At 35.4% G+C, this 20,395-nt stretch overlaps 1 protein-coding gene across 2 annotated transcripts in view; it reads right to left on the bottom strand.

Annotated features, from left to right (window-relative positions):
- Positions 1-19,050, bottom strand: part of LOC106105206 (GTP-binding protein RHO1-like) — a 40,992-nt gene extending 21,942 nt beyond the window's left edge. The window contains exons 1-2 of one of the 2 annotated variants that reach the window (XM_013285478.1): positions 18,798-19,050; positions 5,585-5,633 (exon numbers count right to left, since the gene is read on the bottom strand). The gene's annotated coding sequence lies outside the window, so the exon portion shown is untranslated. The remainder of the gene's footprint in view (positions 1-5,584; positions 5,634-18,797) is intronic. The other variant, XM_013285479.1, reaches the window with a different exon arrangement.
- Between the last annotated feature and the right edge of the window lie 1,345 nt (positions 19,051-20,395).

Genomic DNA, 20,395 nt, shown 5'->3' with positions numbered 1-20,395 from the left:
CAGTACAATCGGACACACTATAGCTGACTACTATTGATTTATACAAAGTGCAAGTTGTCAACAACGATGTGATAAGCAGTTCTTTTAGTGATAATCCTAATTCAACAATAAAATTTTATTACACTCATCTTTAAGATTCTATGCGATGAAAATATTTACACAACGTTATGTATCAAACGAAAAACAAACATATATTTTACCTTTATTTTAACTTGATGGATGATATCAGCGTCGCCAGCGCCCTCTGTCGATACATTTCGCTCGAGAAGCAATTTTTCAAACAACGACCAGACCTATGAAATTCGTCTGAGCGCCGAAGATAAAGCCAATTTTCTGAGATTGTTTATTTTACATATTGAATTTTACTTGTCGAAGCTTTTACCTACAGCTTACATGATAGATGCGCTTCGTACATTTTAATAAATTTAATTTACTTGTTTTATTATTTATTATTAGAACTTAAATAATATTATTAATAGAAAGTAACATAAATAAATCGTTCAATTTGTGAGAAAAGATGAGTACAATCTCCTTATACCAGATCTCGTCGTCAGATATGTTTTGGATGCAATTGTTCTCAAATATGGAATTCACAACTTCAAACTGCTCAAATTATAATTGAATTTGTGTTCCAGTACCTCCTGTAGTGTGACCAAGCTTTCCTTTCATTTAAAATTAATAAATTCCAAACTAAAAGTTTAAATTATTTTTACAGAGATTTAATTTATGTAAGGGTACAAGTTTGTACGATGGAATTTGTAAACTACATACAAACCGTTACAAAATTCTACGCAAAGCGACTACTGAGAAATTCTTATTAGTAATTCGAAGCTCGGAACTTGGTAACTTAAAGAACTTGTATATTACACATTCTGGGAAAATTTTCCGAACACTTTGCTATTTAAACACCAAGTTTTAAGACGATGTCGCCAAAAATGTTCATATAATGAATACAGCTTATACCGTGACTGCTGATGATAATATAAGAAAGTTTTGTCTTATAAGATCGAAACACGCACTCACTTAGTATGCCTCAACATGTCACCTTAGTTATACCTTTTGTTTTAGCTTTATAAGTAGGAGCTATAATATTTCTTTGGGATCCTTTAATTGACCGACTTCCCAAAAGAAGGAGGTACTCAATTCGTCGATATGTTTTTTTTAACTCACGTATATGAAGCATGTTTTAAAGTAACTAAGTATAGTCCATCTATTAGTTACGGGTAATGACACATTATGACTTACCTATATAAATGAGTAAATAAAATGTTCCAGATTTCTAACAAAGTCGTTTTTAACGTTTTGACAAATATAGACTTATTTAGAAGTAAGGAAAAAAAAAGTTTTCATGCAAAGAAAGTTGATAGATATATGTCGTTGTCGGTAACGTTTTTGTCAAGTTCTTCGCTACAAGGGGGCGGGGGCGGGACCGGGTTTGGGGGCGAGGGGGCGAAGGGGCGGAGAAAGTGACAGTCGCCTAAGTGACATTAAATCATCGTATTCAAGTCCTCTGGAGCACATCAAACGAAATATTTCTTTCTTCTATTAACTTACGATTTGCTTTATCTATCATTGTGTGAGTACGAAAAGCTTTTTTGCCGCACGACTTATAAGCGAAAAGAAATGAAATTTCATTTGAATTTGGTCTAGAGTCTACATTTGTGAGCAGAAATAGTCAGCGTTTTATACCAACATATTACAATATCTTGCAATACTACCTAAAATATACAATTATATCTGCTTCTTTTAATTTATCAAAACTTATCCACTAAATGACTAGTGACTAGTGTAAATTATTTTAGCTAGTTTATGTCGTAGATTCCGGAGTTAGTGTCCGGAGTCAGTGTCCAGTGTTGACGGCAGGCGGTACGGGGCGGTGCGGGGCAGTGCGGGGCGCGGCGGGGAGCGGCGGGGCGCTGTCTACACGACCTAGTTTTGTTATTCCTTTGTCTCGGGACAATATTCGAAGGCTGTAAGCTAAACGACGTATTGATAGGTTTATGAAGGTATTTTCCTGCGACAACACACCCCATATACATGAACAGAATACTGTATTAGTTACCCTTTTAGTTTTGAATATGTGGCCCGTATTTTTAGAGAGATATCTTGCAATATTTTGAATCTCGTAGCGAAGGAAAATAAATTTAGAACCTCGTAGCGACGTAAATAAACAGAAAAACTAATTAAAAAACCCACGCTTTAATTTGGTATCTTCAATATAGTGGCAATACGTACAGATTGCGTGTACAAACCGCTCCATTCGGCAGCTCGCCTCCGCCCCCGCCCCCGCCCTCGCACCAGACCCCACTAACATATTGCCCCGGAGAATTAAAACAAATCTACGAGCTAATTGCGAAGGACGTTCTCGGACAAACTGAGAACGTCGAAACTGTGCGATTCATCCGAATTATTTTCACTTCCTAAGTACAATATATTCCATATCCCAAAGATAGGAAAATAAAACAAACACTTTTCTAGAATATTTGCCGACCATCGAATTTTGTTACAATTAAGTACAATTAAATCGTAAATCGTAAACCGTAACATAATGTCCATAAATGATTGGAAACTTAGGCACATTAACAACATGCTTATTATACTCGTTTTTACAATATTAATAATAATTGAAGTATTGCACAGAGCACACAAGTGTGCCGCCCGCGCCGCCGTCGCTCTGCAATCATTTCATGTTACGTCGCTGTAATAACGTTTTACGCACAATTTGAGCGCATTTGGTATGCTAATGTCGCCGCCGGCCTCGTTAAATCAACATTATAGTACGAAAACTCTCACTATGCATATGGACACATTATATAAATATATGATTTTCCTATAAGAGAAGGGGCAAAAGAGTAGCGGGAACTCACATAATTACATCAGAGGAACTACATACACAGATATGCATGTAGATTTAAACTTACAATTTATTTGTGTCTCTTTCTGAACATACGCTCCGAATTATTAACAAATCGATAAATTCTTAAAGTAGGTAAACTAGGCCTGTCAAACTCATCATTTGTGGAATTCTAAATGAACATGCTTCTACAAAAGTGTCAGTTTTACAAAACCAAAATAGATCAGAAACCAAAAATACTAGTATTCAGAGATTTAGACGTGAAGCCATCAACTTCAAAACCAATTACTAAATGAGATATCTTAATTTCTTTAAAGGTTATTTCTTCATTGCATTGGATCCCCTTGTGATATAGATAACTGGTGCACACGATATAAACAAGGCAATAACAACAAATGCTTAGCTGATAGACGCGCACTTCCGTACACTACAAGGAAAGCCTTTCTAACTAATGAAACTAAGTTAATTCGCTCGTGTGGATCTTGGATGCAAATGGCGCGAAGAGGTCCATTTGCTTATTACAAAATAAGTATTATGAAGTTAGCACTTAACTGCTACAACAGTCGAAAAATAGATATTAAATAAGACAAATGGTAGGATTAATTTTGATTCAGGATAAGCAAGAAATGAATGACACAATTTCTCACAAACTGCTGGTCAGAAACGTGCAACTCTTTTCAATACGAGAGTACAAATTCCCCTATCTGCACATTTATAAATTTCATTTGACTATTGGTCAGTGGTAATTTTAGAAAACAACGTTATATTTTACCGTCAAGTAAATAGAAAAATATGTCACAGGTAAAGGATGTTTATCTTGATCTTCATATTGTTGTAAACAAGTAAATATTAATGGAATAAATCAACAGATGTCGCTGACATCCGCTGAGTTTTGTTCTCGGACAGTTATTTAACTGTTTAGAGAAGTTGTAAAGGTTTTGGTAAACAAATGAAAAATTTTTGTACAAGCAAACTTAAGAAGATGCGTAGATGAATGTTTTGTTATATGTTTGAAAAAATTGTAAAAGCGGTAAATTTTCAATGTTGTTTGTTTAAAATTAATATAAAATAATCAAAACTGGACAACGTCAAAACAAGTAATATCCGTAGAAAATAGTTTATTTGCGGGATCGATCTCGTCGTTTGTCAACTACTTCCGACTTGCGGCTTTCTCTTCGCCGACCCATTTCCCGACTTCCCGACACAGCGCCCGCTGGCGGCGAGGGCATGCCTTTCTTCTGCTCTCTATTGCTTCTTTATAACGAATATTTTGCGCCATAACTAGCAGTTTTATTTTAGTGCAATAGGTTTTAAACAATCTGAGTATTTTTTTTAACACATAACTATGTCAATTTTGAAGCAAAACCGAAAAGGTTTTATTAATAGCTGTTGCTCGTAAAGTCTAATACATACGAGTATAACAATGTATGCTATGCGCGGTCGACACTACACGTAACCTGACACTATGACACCTCCATCTATAGTGTCATATATAATGACACCTCGCTCTGCCCTATAAAGCAAATAGGACATTGTGTTACTAAGAAAAAAAAGTCGGTTTAATACAGACGGGATTTCATACAAAGAGAAAAATATTAACATAAAATTTCGAATTTAGAATTAGTACAAAGATTCTATGTTGAGCCTACGACATTTTCTTAGATTAAAATGTTTGGCAATTTCATTAATTAAACACGTGCCGTACTAATAAAATAAAATAGTCGAGAAAGCGAGAGATAGTCTTAGTCTGTAGTTTTTAAACTAAAATTAAAGTTTAAACAGAACAACGGTTGTGAAAGTATTTAGCAATCTGAAATCCAATTCAGTAGCGAGCGAGGTCTGAATTAAAAATGTCGAAGATTTTCAGTTTCCTTTGTGTTGTGTTGTTGAACAAAGGAAGTCGCCGCTCGCCGACAGCGTGCGGTATGGTAATGCTGACCTAAGACAACTTAACTACAATGATAAGTCAGCAGTAACTATCACAAATACAACAACTCCTCCCATTAATGTCTTCTCTACTAACTTACAAGTAATGTGCAGGTTTATTGAAATAAAATTAAGTTAACAATTCAATCTAATTCTAATGAAAATCTCTTTATATGTCTTTAATATAGACATAAGTACAATAGAAACGAACTCAATTCTTAATAAATAACTTCCCAAAAGGAAAGTTACTGATTTTCAATATTTTAACGAAATTACTAAGAAAGGAAAGCTCAAAAGGAAACTCGTTCTGTTTGTTAAGTCAATTAGCCATAAATTGCGTTTGTTTATAACTTAATTGAAATTTAGTTCGTCGTTCCTTGAATTTTGGTCGATGGAATTCTTTATTGATTTTATATCAACTGGGCTTAACTTTTAGGGTGTCTGTGACCTCTTGTATTAACTTTTATGCTATGTTTCTTTGAATACAACACACATCTAAGCGTCGTCGGAAATATTAGGAATATCCCAAAATTATAAATCGGGTTTACCTTTGAATTGGAATAACGTCAAGAGTTTGTAGTACCGACAATGTCCGCTCGCCTGCATATGAAGCGGTGAGGGCAGCACTTAAGTTCGCCACGACAACTTTTAATTGGCTGTATAACTTGAGGTTGTACTCGCTCCCAAAATTGTTAATACCAGGGCACTTATAGTATTTATGCTAAACCAAACCAAATAAGTTTTTTTTCTTTAATACTACAAAAACATTTAATCTGAACAATAAAATGATTTAGTTTAACATACCTGTACAGTTATCAGAATAAGCTGCTGTCCTCTTTGTTGAGAGCAGTATCTGGAAAAAGTATTCTTATTAAAATAAATAATGTCTAAAATCCGAAATTGATTTCGTTCATAAGATACGTAATTCGCGTCATATTTCATGCGCTAACAATAATCCATTTCTCGAAAGTTGGACAAACTTTTACAATGATGACTTTTCTTTGGTAAATTTATCTCTTTGCGAATGTTCGTGAGGCAAATTGGTGGAAGTGAACCTTTTACTGGATACATTAAATTATTTTTACTTTTGATTTCAAAATATACTTTTCTGCTAATAAAATAGATGATAATAATAAATTGATTTCCCAGTAAAGTAAACAAATCAAAGTAAAATAAAGTTAAAGCTTTTTTACTTTTCAAATTTAAATATTGTAAAACTGAGTTCAAAATCGCTTCAGTCGCCGACCTCCTTTAATAAAGTAAACTTCTTATGTAATGTTCGTATTTCTCAACTTATTTAACACAACAAAACTTTGTTAATAACGTCAGCGATGACATCAGCTTAAAATGGAATTTACACACATAAACAATGACAATAAATAAAAACAACCAATGTTTAGTTATTATTATAATAATCTATTGTCTTAGTATATTACTTCCCACAACATAAAAAAATCAATAAATATTTGGTTCACATAATTTGTTACATGAGAACAATTCAATGCTAACATAAAAACATGTGCAACTAAAAAAGATTAATATAGGACAAAGAATAAAAAAACATAATTCATTTAACCCCTACAGAGTTTTTTGATCCATTGTCTTAAATACTGTGAAGGTAATTTTATTCTCCAACCAGTTTCCAAAAGCAAAAAGTCACCAACCAACAACAATAATCTTTGAAGAAAAAACTTGCAAGGTAATTTCAAAGTCGCGGCCATTGTCAAAAATGTACATTAACTTCAAGAGGCGTAATTACTCTTCAGCCAGTTTTATTCTCACAAGCGGACAGCTTTAATTACTGAGATTATATAAAATTACAGAAGTCGTTTTTGCTAATAGCCGATTTAAGTATACGCACATGGCTCATTTGCGGCGAACATTACAAAGTGAATTAGTATTTCCATGTTTTTGTTTAAAATACAGAATGATATCGTATTGCGTTACGAAATTATTATTCCAAGTTCCGAACGATCGAAATATTTAACTCCATAAACCAAATATAATTACAATAATTCAAGTAATTTAGAAGTAAAGCCGTATGAAGCAATAGTAAACCGACATTTATAGTGATATCGTTTCAGTTTTTGCTGCGCAGCGCATTTTATGTCACAAATAAGGTGAGCAGACCTAAACAGGCGAAGTTGGTGTTTTTTCTAACTAATTTTACGATTACGATTGCTGCTAATTGAATATTTTTTACTTGAATTATGCAACTATAGCAAAATTGAAAGGAAGAAATCGAAGTGTGTAATAGTTTTTTAAATACAAATATTTTGTTACAGGTAATTGTACTTTCTTCGTTTAGATATACTCGTTGGGTAATAAAAAATATGAAGAAATAAGCAATTCCTGCGACATCCAGCCGACGCTTTCTTAAAACGGGATAGGTTTCTAAGAAATACAAGCACTTCCAAAAAGTACTAAAAGCGAGGTTGAAATGCGTTGAGTGCTAACGTCGCTTAGCTCTAACGAGCATTTAACTATAAAAGCTCTATGAGCTTTTAATGAAGGAAGAAAGTTCACCGGAAACAAAGAATAGACTGTTAGTTGTAAAAGTTTTCAACTCGGACGAGGAATTTCACTTTGCAACTAATTGAGCGCTAAGTTACGGCTAAGTTACAAGCGCTTTGTCATTTTAGATTCAATTACGAACAAAGACATAATTGACTGCGAATTCACTTGCCTTGAACTGAGCCCGCCTTCCTGCAGATTGAACGCAATGGACAAAAGCTATCGCATTAAGAGTTTAATAACTTATGATATTGATAAATAAAATACATAACTTTTACGAGAACACAAAAGATTTTAAGTATTGTAGCAGATGGTTACAAAGTAACACGGAAGTTGCATAAACAACCTACAACGTAGCGTTGGTACCAGCTATAAACATCCGCCCCCGCGCCCCCTCCACCCACGGTGACCGCGCGCTGTGCGTGCGCGAAGCCTTGCTGGGGCAATGCATCAGAGATGGCAGAGGTGCCATGAAATAAACATAGCGCCTCGTAAACTGCAACTTGAGACAGTCACGATATACTCGCACTTTGTTACCACGTATATAAGAGCACTTGTACAATATCGAAATAACAACAGAGCGTTATAAGTATTGCATCTAATAGTAGCAGATAATTATTAACATTAGTATATGTATTGTCTGCCTTATTAATACAACTGATGGTACCAAAACTCAAGCGAACAAATGGTGGCACAAGGTAAAGCCAAGGTAAAACGCCAGCACACCGCGTATGTAAATGACACGAGGCATTATAAATTCATCTTTAAAGAACGTATTTTTCGTGGGCGTTTGTTTCATATAATATAGTTTTAAGTAAATGTCTAAGAAACTACTGAAGAATATTTCATGTAAAGAATACATGTAATTGTTTAATTGTTTCGAAAAACAAGAACCTCTATCTACAAGGTCGTCTGAAGCTGTCTCAAGTGAAAAATTTTCGATGGACAAACATTATATGTAACTTTTATTGCTTAAGTTAAATTGCTTTTTCTTTGGAACATCCGACGACTGGGACAAGTGGAGCGATAAATACGTGATAATTATATTGAGAAGGTCATCGGGGGTTGAGAAGTTTTATGGAGCGTTGGGGTGTACTTTTAGAAGGGCTATAATCCAAAATATTTGAAAGATGTCTTATTTTATCAAAAATATTTTAACAGAATTGTGAAAGACATCCCTTTAACTGCTAGACGCTCGCTCGTTTACGTAAGTTGTAGGATATATAACACAGCATACTAGATTAATGTTCGGTGTTGTGTTTGGAACAGGCAAAGTAATCCACGTCAACTAAACAAAAATGGAATAAGACGCGAGGAATATGTAGCGTGCAACATGCAGTATGCAGCGTGCAGCGGCGCGGCCACTTCAGACCCCTCATGGTAGCAAGCAGACTTTAAATATTTAAAGCATTTTCCAGTTTCCCTTTGTTTCGCTAAGACTCTCGACCCGGTATCGCTCGTCAGTCGAATGACGCTAAAAGTTGAGATACCTAAAACTAATTTAAAATCTTGTAAAATATGTAAAAGTATACGCCCTCAAGTCTCTGTCCACCTTTGTATTTTATATAAGGTACGGTAGACACTAAGCTTACCACAGAGTATGTATATACAAAATTGCCGTCTACATTTATAATGTTGTGTTTCCTCATAAATCTTTCTTTCGTTTATCTTTCTCGTTAACGATCCCTTGACAACATCACATATCCTGAGATAAAAAAATGTTTTCGATAGATACAATATGTGATGATGTTCCACCTTGAACACTAACTTTTAAATGTTTTGTACATCGAGACAACACGAACAATAACCATTTCCGTAACAGTACAATGTGCTCATGGTGGGCACAAATAAAAATATAGACAACAAACATAACTGGAAATGGATTATATTTTGCATAACTTTTATAGATTTGATAAACATAACAATAAAAATTTAGTAGCGACCTCTGACGGGCACACGTTGCGCCGCGGAGATAACCACAGCGAGAGAGTAAAAAAACTTTTGAAATGCTAGAAAGGCTCGCAACAGCCTTCGTTAGTGTATTTCCGATACAAAAACAAAATAGAAGTAGCTGGAAACTTTGCGGAGCGACCGCTGCGCTTGTATTAGATGTACTTGTGTGTACACAGTTTGTGTGGATTTTCAATAGTTAAGCGAAAAACAATTGAATTTTATCCAAATTGAAATTTCGATTCGATTTTTAACTTATGCAAATTAGTTTAAAGTAACGAAATGATGATAATTAAGAGATGAATAAATATCTATGTGTACTAACAATGTTAAATATTTTCCACTTACTGAAACAATGAAATTTTATGAAATAAACAATGTGAAAAGTTATCAAAAGCGAGTTCAAACAGGCAAGTGGCTTAAGCGGAATAATTTTGTTGGCAAACTCATGAACGGAGCCGTTGTCTTAAACATTGGACTGTTAATTTAGTTAATTGGCAGCCGAAGTATCAGAGTTCACTCGGCAACATTCGCCACTGTTCGCCACCACTCGGCACCAGTCATCGCTTCACTTTACAAACTCCTCGCCGGCTCATTAATTTCCCTTTCGCTTGAAGCCCAAATTGTTTAATATCGACAAACTACAGTTTAAAATTAAACTTTGATAATGAATAACTCGACTTCTCTGAACAAGAACCGCCGTTTGTTTTCTATTTTAGATAACTTTAGATAATCTAACTAGACATTGATAACTAAGTCTCAATTATTATACAACAGACGTTGGTAAACGAGCGTGTGGTTACCACAATTCGCCAAAATGACGAAGCGATCTCTGCCCTTAGATATCCGTATTGTTAAAGGGGGACGCAGAGATAGGAGATATTTCCCTATCCTATACGTCACTTTCCCCGCCAGGTTCTCTACACCTTCCCGATCTTTCCTCAGACTAATAGGGTAAAAAGAAATTCTATACTGACATAACATTTAAAATGTAATATGTTAATTGCGTTAACTATTACAACGTACGATGGCGGTTAAAATGCGTTAACTTTTTTTTACATTGCAAATTCGCAGAAAGCCCTCGACATGCATTCTTGACTTCATGAGTGAGGGGGCGGTAATGTCGGAAGCCAACCGTCGTCGGCAGCTGCATTCTACGCTAAATGTCAACAAAGTGTAAAGACATAAGGAATTGCATAGTTGATAAAGTCAACGCTTTCATTTGAACCTTGCATTATTACTTAAACGGTTACACTAATACATTAAGTAGTCACTCAGAGACGTTAAGTGAGCGCTAACACATATTTAGTGTAGATTTAATAAATGATAGAGTAAGTGTAACATATTCGCATCGAAAATATTTTATACATAGTTAAGATAAACGTACGAATAACTTTTTATATTTAGCCATTTGACGATCATTGATAACAGAATAACTTTACAAACACAACGAAACATTTCCGGTGTCGTTTGATGGAAGTACAATGAGTGTAAAGGCGGCGCTCGAAGCCGCTTTAACTGACAATTTGTATGCCTTACTTTGTAGATGCCACCAGATAGCATGTGTAAGTCTGCGTACAGTCGCCTACAAAGTGGTTTATGACTATTTAGGATCAGACTGTCACAAAGGTGCATGTCTAAAAACAATTACAGATGAACTTGTTACCATTTGTAATCGCTTCATAATTATTTACTTACCATGAAATTTTCAAATATTCGTTCGATGAGCACTTCTATGTTCATTAAAATGTGGTATTTTTAATCGCGTTACATCTAATAATAAGAATAAGACGTATAAGTTATTTTGTACGTGATTGTAGTCACGCTACGTGCGGCTATGTATGTATGTGAGCGGCGTTGTTAATGTATCTGTCATATAGTTTTTAGAGCCGTACACGTCCGGAATAGCTTCAATGTATGCTATGACGATGGTTACATAATCTTTATGTCAAACGTACTATGGATACCTTATATGTGTTTTGTATTGGTTATTTACAATGTTGCATGCATTTTTGTTTAAACCGTTCGTTGTTTAACTTGTTTCTTAAAAAGTGTCATTAACGAAGCGTATACAAGTCTATGGAGTGGTTTTACAAGTTTCGGTGGCGTAGGTTTTAAACTTGTTTCAATAATACCGAGTAATGAGACCTTGATAATGAAATATATTCTCACGGGTAGTTATTGAATTGTACAGCAAGTCACAAAGTAACTGCAGTTGTATCCTGCGTAGTCAGAACTAGCTGTACTGACATCTTTGCTACCACTAATGACTAGTTTTGCAACAGTAAAACATAAACAGCAACAGACTCCGCGTTTACAAATTGGTCACACCTCACAGTAATTGTACAACGCTCCTACAACTGTAAAACTCTCATCGTAGAATTGTCTAAAACAAGAAAATAACTGCGCAATTTTCTCTTTATAAATATCTTATTAATGTTATTATTGCTTTCTGTCTTCTATCTATACATAGATGTAATCATACTTCATACTAATATTATAAATTCGAACTTTAGATGGATGGATGGATATTTGTTAGAGTTTGTAGCCTAAACGATTTCGATGAAATTTGGTATAGATGTAGAGAATAATCTGGAAAAACACATAGGCTACTCACTTTTGTTATTTTTAATGCACACGGACGGAGTTACGGGTGAAAGCTAGTTTAAAATATAACATTCTGAATATCTTATGTATATTTGCTACTCCGCGTATGTTTAACATTTCGTACGTAGTTGAATTGATCTCTGAATCTGAGTGAAGTCAGAGCGAGGTCCACGATAAAGCAAGATAAACATTTGTTCGTAAGTTGACAGTTAATATTGATAAGAATGGTTAATGTTTTAAATTATTTTTAATTACAGTAGGTATAAGTAGTACGATTTACTCCGCATACAGTTAGTAGAAAGTGTATACTATTAGTGCGAATGATATCTCAGAGACACTTCGATGGGCAATGCAATGGGCATTCATTACGATAATTAAAGCGGATACCGACCGGGGTAAGGGGTGGGGGAGGGGAGTCCATTGGTGTGACACTGATAGCGGTCGCATACCGAACATCGAACATTATCGTGAGAAATACCTTGTATCTATGTTTCTATGTAAATGTCTCTGTTAATAACACTTTTTCTAAATACACACAATATCAGTACTTTCTATTTTTAGCGACTTTCTTGTCGCTTTATTGTTCTGAATATAAAATGGGGCTGCTTCATTAATAACAGAAGCGTTATTTACGCTAATTTTGAACATCAAATATAAATGATTATAAAGCCACAAAAGCTACACGTAATATGTTTGATGTGGGATAAATTGAATTAATAAGCCCTGTTCTGAATGTTATGTTAAACTGCCAGACAGAACCGACCGCTATTCATGAATGAATGCGGCTCTCCATTATCTATTAGTTGCGTATTTCATTGCAGACATTTTAGAATTAGATTTTTTCAGCGACGGATATATGACAGTGTTTTTCCACGTTTTGAGGATATAATTTTTGCGTTTCTCTATTAGGTTCCTGGGAACATATTTTAATTTTAACTTGCTCCATAACTAGCTCATTTTATACATTTATAGGAGTTTCCATAAATGTATATGAAGTGCCTTGCTATATTTTTATGTTTAATTACTACTTCGATCAGTGACTTGATACTTACGTCTTACAAAGTTTCCTGGGAAACGGACGCGAGTAAACAAGTTTTTACGTTGTAATGAGAATTAAGTATGTCTAAGATTATTAGTATTCGAATTATCCAACATTTGTTCACTTAAATAAAGTTAATGTTTTTTATTGAGTAAAATATTGACCTTCAGTACTTTCAATTACATATCTCATTGAATGCGAAATGCGAGTAAAATAAGTTTCATTTTTGTTGTAAAAATAGACCAGATGTCGTTGATTAGTCATTCATAATTTTTATGCACACGCACACACACACACACTACGCATTGTTCCTTGCAGTTCAATGTCATTGAAGGTTGAGTCACACCGATGTGGTGACACCGACCCCTGCTGCAACAACCGGTCTGTGCACTGCTACCGTCGTCTTGAGGTGATACTTTTATATCCACGGTTGCAGAACCTAATATTGTATTTCACTGGTGTTTAGTTAAGATGCTGAATCACTCACATTTAAATTTAAATCGGGCAAGTCTGTTTGTGTAAAACAAATCAATCGCAAGGCGCCACAATTCCCTCCTAAGTTCAAACAGTCGCCGGTCGCCATACAAATCCCTTACAAAACATCACCAACGACAACTCCTTATATTTTATTTGTCGCGAAGGCCAACTAAATGATGTCAGCGCCGATTTAAATTTATTTGTCTTTCGACTTTCGGACATGTCACACTGCCCTCGGCCTAGATACTGTAGCAATAATCAATTAAATTGACGACAATAATCGTAATATAGAATGAGAATATCTGAACAAACAACACTACCATATAACCCTATCTTTGGATTCTGCTTTTTTAAAGTTTTGTTCGCATTAAAATCTCAAATACTGACACAGTCGTGTGTGGGCGTTACTCATTTATCTCCAAAGAAAATATAGGACAATTAAACGTTTCAAAATACAAAGGACTATAAATTAAACGTTATTTATGTGTATTTTAAGATTATACGATTTCAAAATGAAAGTTGTCTGTGCAGCAACTTTGTACTAGGCGCTCATAAATCAATCGGGATGTACAGTCGCTGTGCAGCGAGCGGCGCAGTGCGCGCACCCTACAGCAAACACTCCGTACAACGTACGGCGTGTTTATTCTACCCTCCGTACGGCGTGTCTCACGATGTGCGTTTTGTTTGTACTCGAGGGAACTCGCTTTAACTTAGTTAATTTTGAGTCATGCGACTTTACATTTATGTTAGCTTACTTAGATTGAGACAAATTGTCTTTCATTTAAGTCATTGGATTTGAAAAAACATTTTAATGTGATGAAGTTCAATTACCTTTGGCATTGTTTGCGTAAAAATGAAAAACCTCATACAGATTGGGAAATAAGCAAAAAAAAATGTTTATTCATTGACCTAATTAGATAACAATAATATAGTTAACTATCACAAAATTAATTATCATTTCGTTTTATACAGGTACATAGTTTTAAATTGAATATTTCTCCCACGATAACTCGATATAATAGGTAGCTGGTTGAGTAAACAAATTGAGCATGCTCAGCATTCCATCACGCTGTGGCAGAGCATAAATTAGCTCGGTGAGCCAACATTTGGTCTGCGATACGACAGCGATACCCCGGAGATACCCCGGCGACACGCCAGCGATGGCGGCTGAACAAATGTTTGCTACGCAAATGCACGCGCATACCTCAATAGAGATTCACGTAAAACGAAGTAGCAGAGAGTGAACTAAAAATGCATTGAAATTGATTTATTTCATTGTTTACTTAGCGATGAGTAACGGCTTTTTGAATATTTCTTTGCGCAGAAATCCAGGTAAGTTTTAAATGTAAACAGTTTGCGTCAGACAGGAATAAGTACGTCATGCGTTTAACGAATATTCGTCATTCTGACTCAATATTACGTCATTAGTACAGATTATTAAGATTATAAACTGCATATGCTTGGTCATTTTTAATTATATTTATGCATACTCATACTAGAGTACATAATGTGGTACAATTTCAACACAGTTTCTTTTACAATTCAAGCACTTATAATTATAATTATAAATTTAATAAAGTCAAATATTATAGAATAAACCCGTGATCCAGATAGATATAATTTGTACGACACACTTTAACATAAAGGTAGAAGACGATTTGCGAAGTTGTTAATACCGTTTATCAATTAAAACTTTATCAGACGATAAGTTCGCAGTCGCTGAACAAATATTTGCTTGGAACGTAGCTCCTACACTGCGGCGAGATATCTTATCTTAATTACTTCAAAATATAGCAGCTCGTAACGCGAACATAACTCAATTGTGACGCTTTACTTTGCTTATAATCATTTAATTACTCGCTTATGTTTCGTACTTCATTAACAGGCCACTGGTTGCAAATTATTCCAAAACAACACGTATTCCTTTTTTCTTAAGGTCGCCATAATATTAAAATAGTCCGTTTAATTTCAAGGATCAGCTTTCTTATATAATGTTTGTCTCAATAAGGCGAAGTTTTCACTGAAGTTGCGTGACAAAAAGTAATGTAAGAAAGTGTGAGAGCGGGAGTATTGGTCGGTATGTCCGCAACAGCGGCAACATCTCGAACAACAAACTAATGTCGACAACTTTGTTCCATAGCGTGTCATAACAAACTTCACTATTGCTACATATTGCGGACTATGGTAGTAAAGAAACATCCGATATTGCTGAAGATTTCACCAAGTATTCTAACAACTTTTACTAAAACCAGTAAAACAATTACACAGCAACTTATATAAAATTAATGAATTAAAATCATACAATACGGTTTACATCGTGCATAAGTGACGTGTTTTTCTATTTACGACGATGTTCAAACATGGAAGCAATTTACAACGTTTTCCATTTACAAGATAACACCTCTTATCTCATTAAAAACTTAATCCTCGCGACCTTCCAAAGCCCACGGCTGCCGCAAGATGACTTCAGTACGATGGAATTACACAATTGGACAATTTGGCGGACTTCTCGTGGAATTATTAACAGCGAAAAATTCTGTTTTTGTCTTATAAAACGACTGAACTGAACTATAATTATATTTTAGGCAAATATTTTACCGTTTTTCCTTCGTTAAAAATTTTACAAAAATATAAAAGTGTTGCCAGGATTTATTGTATGTAATAGCAGAGGAGGCGATATATTTCACAGTAAAATGACAGGCACCGCGCGGTGTACTGTCTCTGGTCGTTACGCACACGTGCCGCGAGTGTACACTGCGGGACACAAATAACAGTACAATTTATAACTCGTTACCTTTAGCACGTTTCACAGATTTTTAACTTTTATCAAACGAAATACATACTTAATTACCACTTAAAATATTTGAGAAACATCACAGCAAATAAAATGGTGCCAAAAGTATCAAATAGATAAATTGTTCCTAATCATTTATGTTAAGTACATAAGGTGATTAAATGCCTAAATAGCGAAAATAAAATGCAAATAATTGTGGAGGAATATAAAGAATGAAAAACGAAAGAACATTTAAGTATTCTTTTGAGGTAACGAGGATAAAAAATATGGGAGAAATTATCGTGTATTTGAAGTAATGGAGCATGTTTCAAAGCGAGAATTTGGATATTTAGTTTTTTTTTTTAATTTTAACTTTGGTATAACCTACATTTAACTGGTAAATGTTAACACGAAGGTTTAGTTAAAACAACACAATTCGTTTACCAAAGTTTATTGCACCCGTTTAAGTAAATTCATATCAAAATTTAAAAACATATTAAGTAGACGAGGATGAAAGCTTCAAGTGAGATATGCAAATGAGTTTCCGTTAAGGGTTTACGTTAAAAAACCACTTAATATAATTCATGCACGAGAGGCAAGCCTGCCTCCGGTGTTATTTTATTATTATTACGATCATCCTGTACATGACCATGTTACCTCGTCACCAGGTCATTATACACACGAACAGACTTTTCTCCGTTCCCTAAAACCTCACATACCTTTGTATAATTTGCATAGAAAGAATCGTGAAAAAGCATTAGAGACAGTGGTGTAAATCCATTTTAATAATATTATAAAAACAGAGATAAAACGTATGTAATGATTAATTTAATGTTATTTTCTATATAAAATTAGTTCGTATTTCATTGCTTAAAAGTTTTGTACAACTTAAAATTGGTCGTGACGATTCAGTGTTTTAATTGACGATAGAAACATGTTTAAAGGCTGTGATCACATCCTTTTAAAGGTAAAATTTCTCATTAAATTCGACTATACATTTATACAAACAGTTGGATAATATTTTCAACAGTTTCTGTTATAATTTCCAAACCTACTGCTTATGATATTACTCGTTGCACACCTCATACACGTCTAAACAAATCGTTTAAAAATATTCACGGTATAAACAGTAGGATGTGAACGAACTGTAAAAAAATAATGCATCGGGCGAAAGCGGGCTGTCTGCTACAGCGGTGTGTCTAATGTATACAGGATGTTGCATTCTGATGAAACCTAAACTTACAAGCATAAACGTAGTCAATACAAACTAAGCCATCGCCACGATCAAAAGATAACTGTTTTAAATTAGTTGTATAAATAAACTTTATTGTCAACATCAAAATATGGAATTAATATTACATTTGCGGAAACCACTGAACAGTTTGCAAAAGTTCAAACAAATTTAAAACATTGAAACAAGACTCATTATTGAAAGTAAGATATATTTGTGTTACAAATAATTTCTCATTAACTTCCGAGTTAACTTCAATAACAATTGAACAATGCAAGTTTTAACTACGCTACAGATAGATATCAATTATTAACATGTTAACGTACAGGCTCTGATATTTCGATCCAGATATTATATACTATGTAGTACTATTTTTTCATTTGAAAAATATCTATGAAAGCATTTAATTTATATTTTTCTCCTAACGTGTGTTATGTGCAGCGTGCGGTAGATTTAACACCTAAGGAAGATTAATGTGACAGGAATGAGGCCAGTGAGCACGATAAGTGTTACCCCACGTGACAGGTGACAGGTTAAAGAATCGCTATGTAATGGTTATGAGTGGCTTCGCAGAGGATGATTTGATCGGAACCCGGTATCCCCCCTTCGACGATGCGATATATTTTATAAATCAATGAAGAAAATTTTAGTAAATTAATGTTGCTAAAATTCATAATAAAGCTGAAATTTTTGCAAGGGGGTGAATTAAAAAATGGTTCTATAAAAGTTCGTTGACCGCAATGAGAAGCGAGTGGTGATAACATCGGCGTCCGAGATAATATTCGCAAAGCGCAGCGGCCGCTGGAAACGCCTCAATAACTTGATTGCTACTGACTTTACACGACACTAAACCTTCCTAAATGGGAGCCTTTTTATGCAAATGTTATTTAAAGCAACTGCCAAGATAACTTACCGCATACGAACGTGTTTTTAATATTTTTGCAAATCAGCCGAGCGAAATGGTGAAATGCAGAAAGATTTTTATCAAATCCCCGGACGTGCCGTGCCGAGGTTGGAAGAAATTGAAAAATATTATAAGCTGTTGCGTTTCTAGCTCCATTCTTTATGTTTAGAGAAAAATGAATAGCGGAAACTCTTCAGTAGTTAATTACTGAATGCGGATCGGCGAACGGAACATAAAAGAAAGTTGGCCGATAACAACCGGCTTTTGTCGTGCGGGCCCTAGATCCAGCGCGGGCTAGACTCGCCCCTCGCCGCTCGCCGACAAGCGACAGGCGACACCGCAAGAGGCTGGAGGCTGGAGTCAGGACGCTCACAGCTCACAGCATTCCTCGCATTATTGCGATCCGAATTCCTTCCCACGGCGGACCGGACGAAAAACAGGTTTTAGTTGCATTGCATTCCGAAAGAATATCACTCGTGCTCGTGTCCGTTCTGCGTAACTAATTATTAAAATAATACAAACCTCGAAGCGATCACCTCACGGTCCCTGGGAGCCAATAAACCGCCCACAAATATTAATCACAAACACATATTTAAAACTTGCACGAGAAAAATATAAAATGTGAAATTTTAACACAGAAATATTTCGAAATCGGAACACGCAGCCGCCGGCATGCGGCTCACGCGAACGAAACGTCAACACTCCTCGAGCTCCGGCACGACACTGACTCGACTGAGCGAGGCGAGTGCCAGTGCGAGTGCGAGTGATGATGGTGAATACGAGCGGCTTCATTCTCGAATCCTACGCTACGGCCATTCAGGTACGCGAGCTGGCGCTCAAACGAGAAAACACACTAAATAAATCTTTATCGCTCACGCAATAACGGTAATAGTCGTCCGGCTATCGGCCAGTGATAAGGCTGCGTCGATATCAACGCCGCGTCTAGGATACTCGCGCGAGTGAGACGGCCGAAAGCGCGCGACGTGTGAGAAAGGGACGGGGATATTTCGCCGTTTAAGATGATTGAACCGTGAAATTCCTACATTGAGTTGGGAGATAAAAGTGCCGACTCCATCAATAGTGCATCCCGAGGAATGCAGCCGACGTTTTTGTCTCGCTAATTAGTGCTCGTTAAACAAAGATGGCATATAAATTGTTGAGGAGTAGCAAAAACTTCACGACTCTTGCGCTGTCCCGTGGGAATTAGAAGTTGATGATATTATTGTATAACAAACAAAGCGGATTGCGGCTTATCGCGGAACGAACGGCACGTTTCCCTGTTACGTTATTTGTAATAGTTCCGCATTGTTGTACATAGCGAAGGGAATTGATCAATAGCAACAGAAAACACCACCATGTTGATATGAAATCATACAATTTATATCATTCATAGAAATAACAAAAATGAAGCTTTTTGAACTAAAAGTATTATGTCATTTTTAACTTCACTGGTATTTCCATCAATTTGTTAATTGCCTTAACAGCTTTCAAAGGAATTAGGAGTGACAAACAAAACGACTTGTACATATCATGAGAATTGTAGATAACTGCGCAAACTCATAATTTAAGACAAGTTAAGTAATAACAGTCAAGAAGTATTTTAGTTTAATTGCGTTCATTCTTTCTAAAGTTTCGATTCATTGAACTTATTACATACATGAAATAACCGTTTATACGATGTATTGCATGGTATTGGGATCATGTCTCGACTTGTTTGTACAGACAGGTCGGTTCGCGCCGCCTACCTGTTTTTGTCTCCAGGGACTTGAGCCCAACAGTCATCAGACAAGTCCCGTGTAGACGCGTTAATAGTCCGCTCTTATCTTTAGAAAGGATACCTCAGTAGTTTTTGTGCGAGACAAGAGGTTTTTGTTTAGTTTGACAAACGTTAGCAGGTTCACACGGAATGTTTTTTCTATCTCCTGTTAGAAAGTAAAAAAAAAATGTTTCAAATATTCCCATGACATTGACTTGCTCGATGGTATAATGTTGACTTATGTTATGATAACGAATGGTCTTTTGCAGGAAGTATGCAATAAGTTGCCTTACTGTGATAAGGAAGCTCGTGTGAAATAAACATGTATACAATCATACTTTGGCACGAAAAATTTCGCCCTGAA

This window comes from Papilio polytes, unplaced genomic scaffold (assembly GCF_000836215.1).
Source record: "Papilio polytes unplaced genomic scaffold, Ppol_1.0 DF823177.1, whole genome shotgun sequence".
NCBI lineage: Eukaryota > Metazoa > Arthropoda > Insecta > Lepidoptera > Papilionidae > Papilio > Papilio polytes.
The sequence above is the reverse complement of the archived record's forward strand: the minus strand, read 5'-3'. Positions and strand labels throughout refer to the sequence as shown.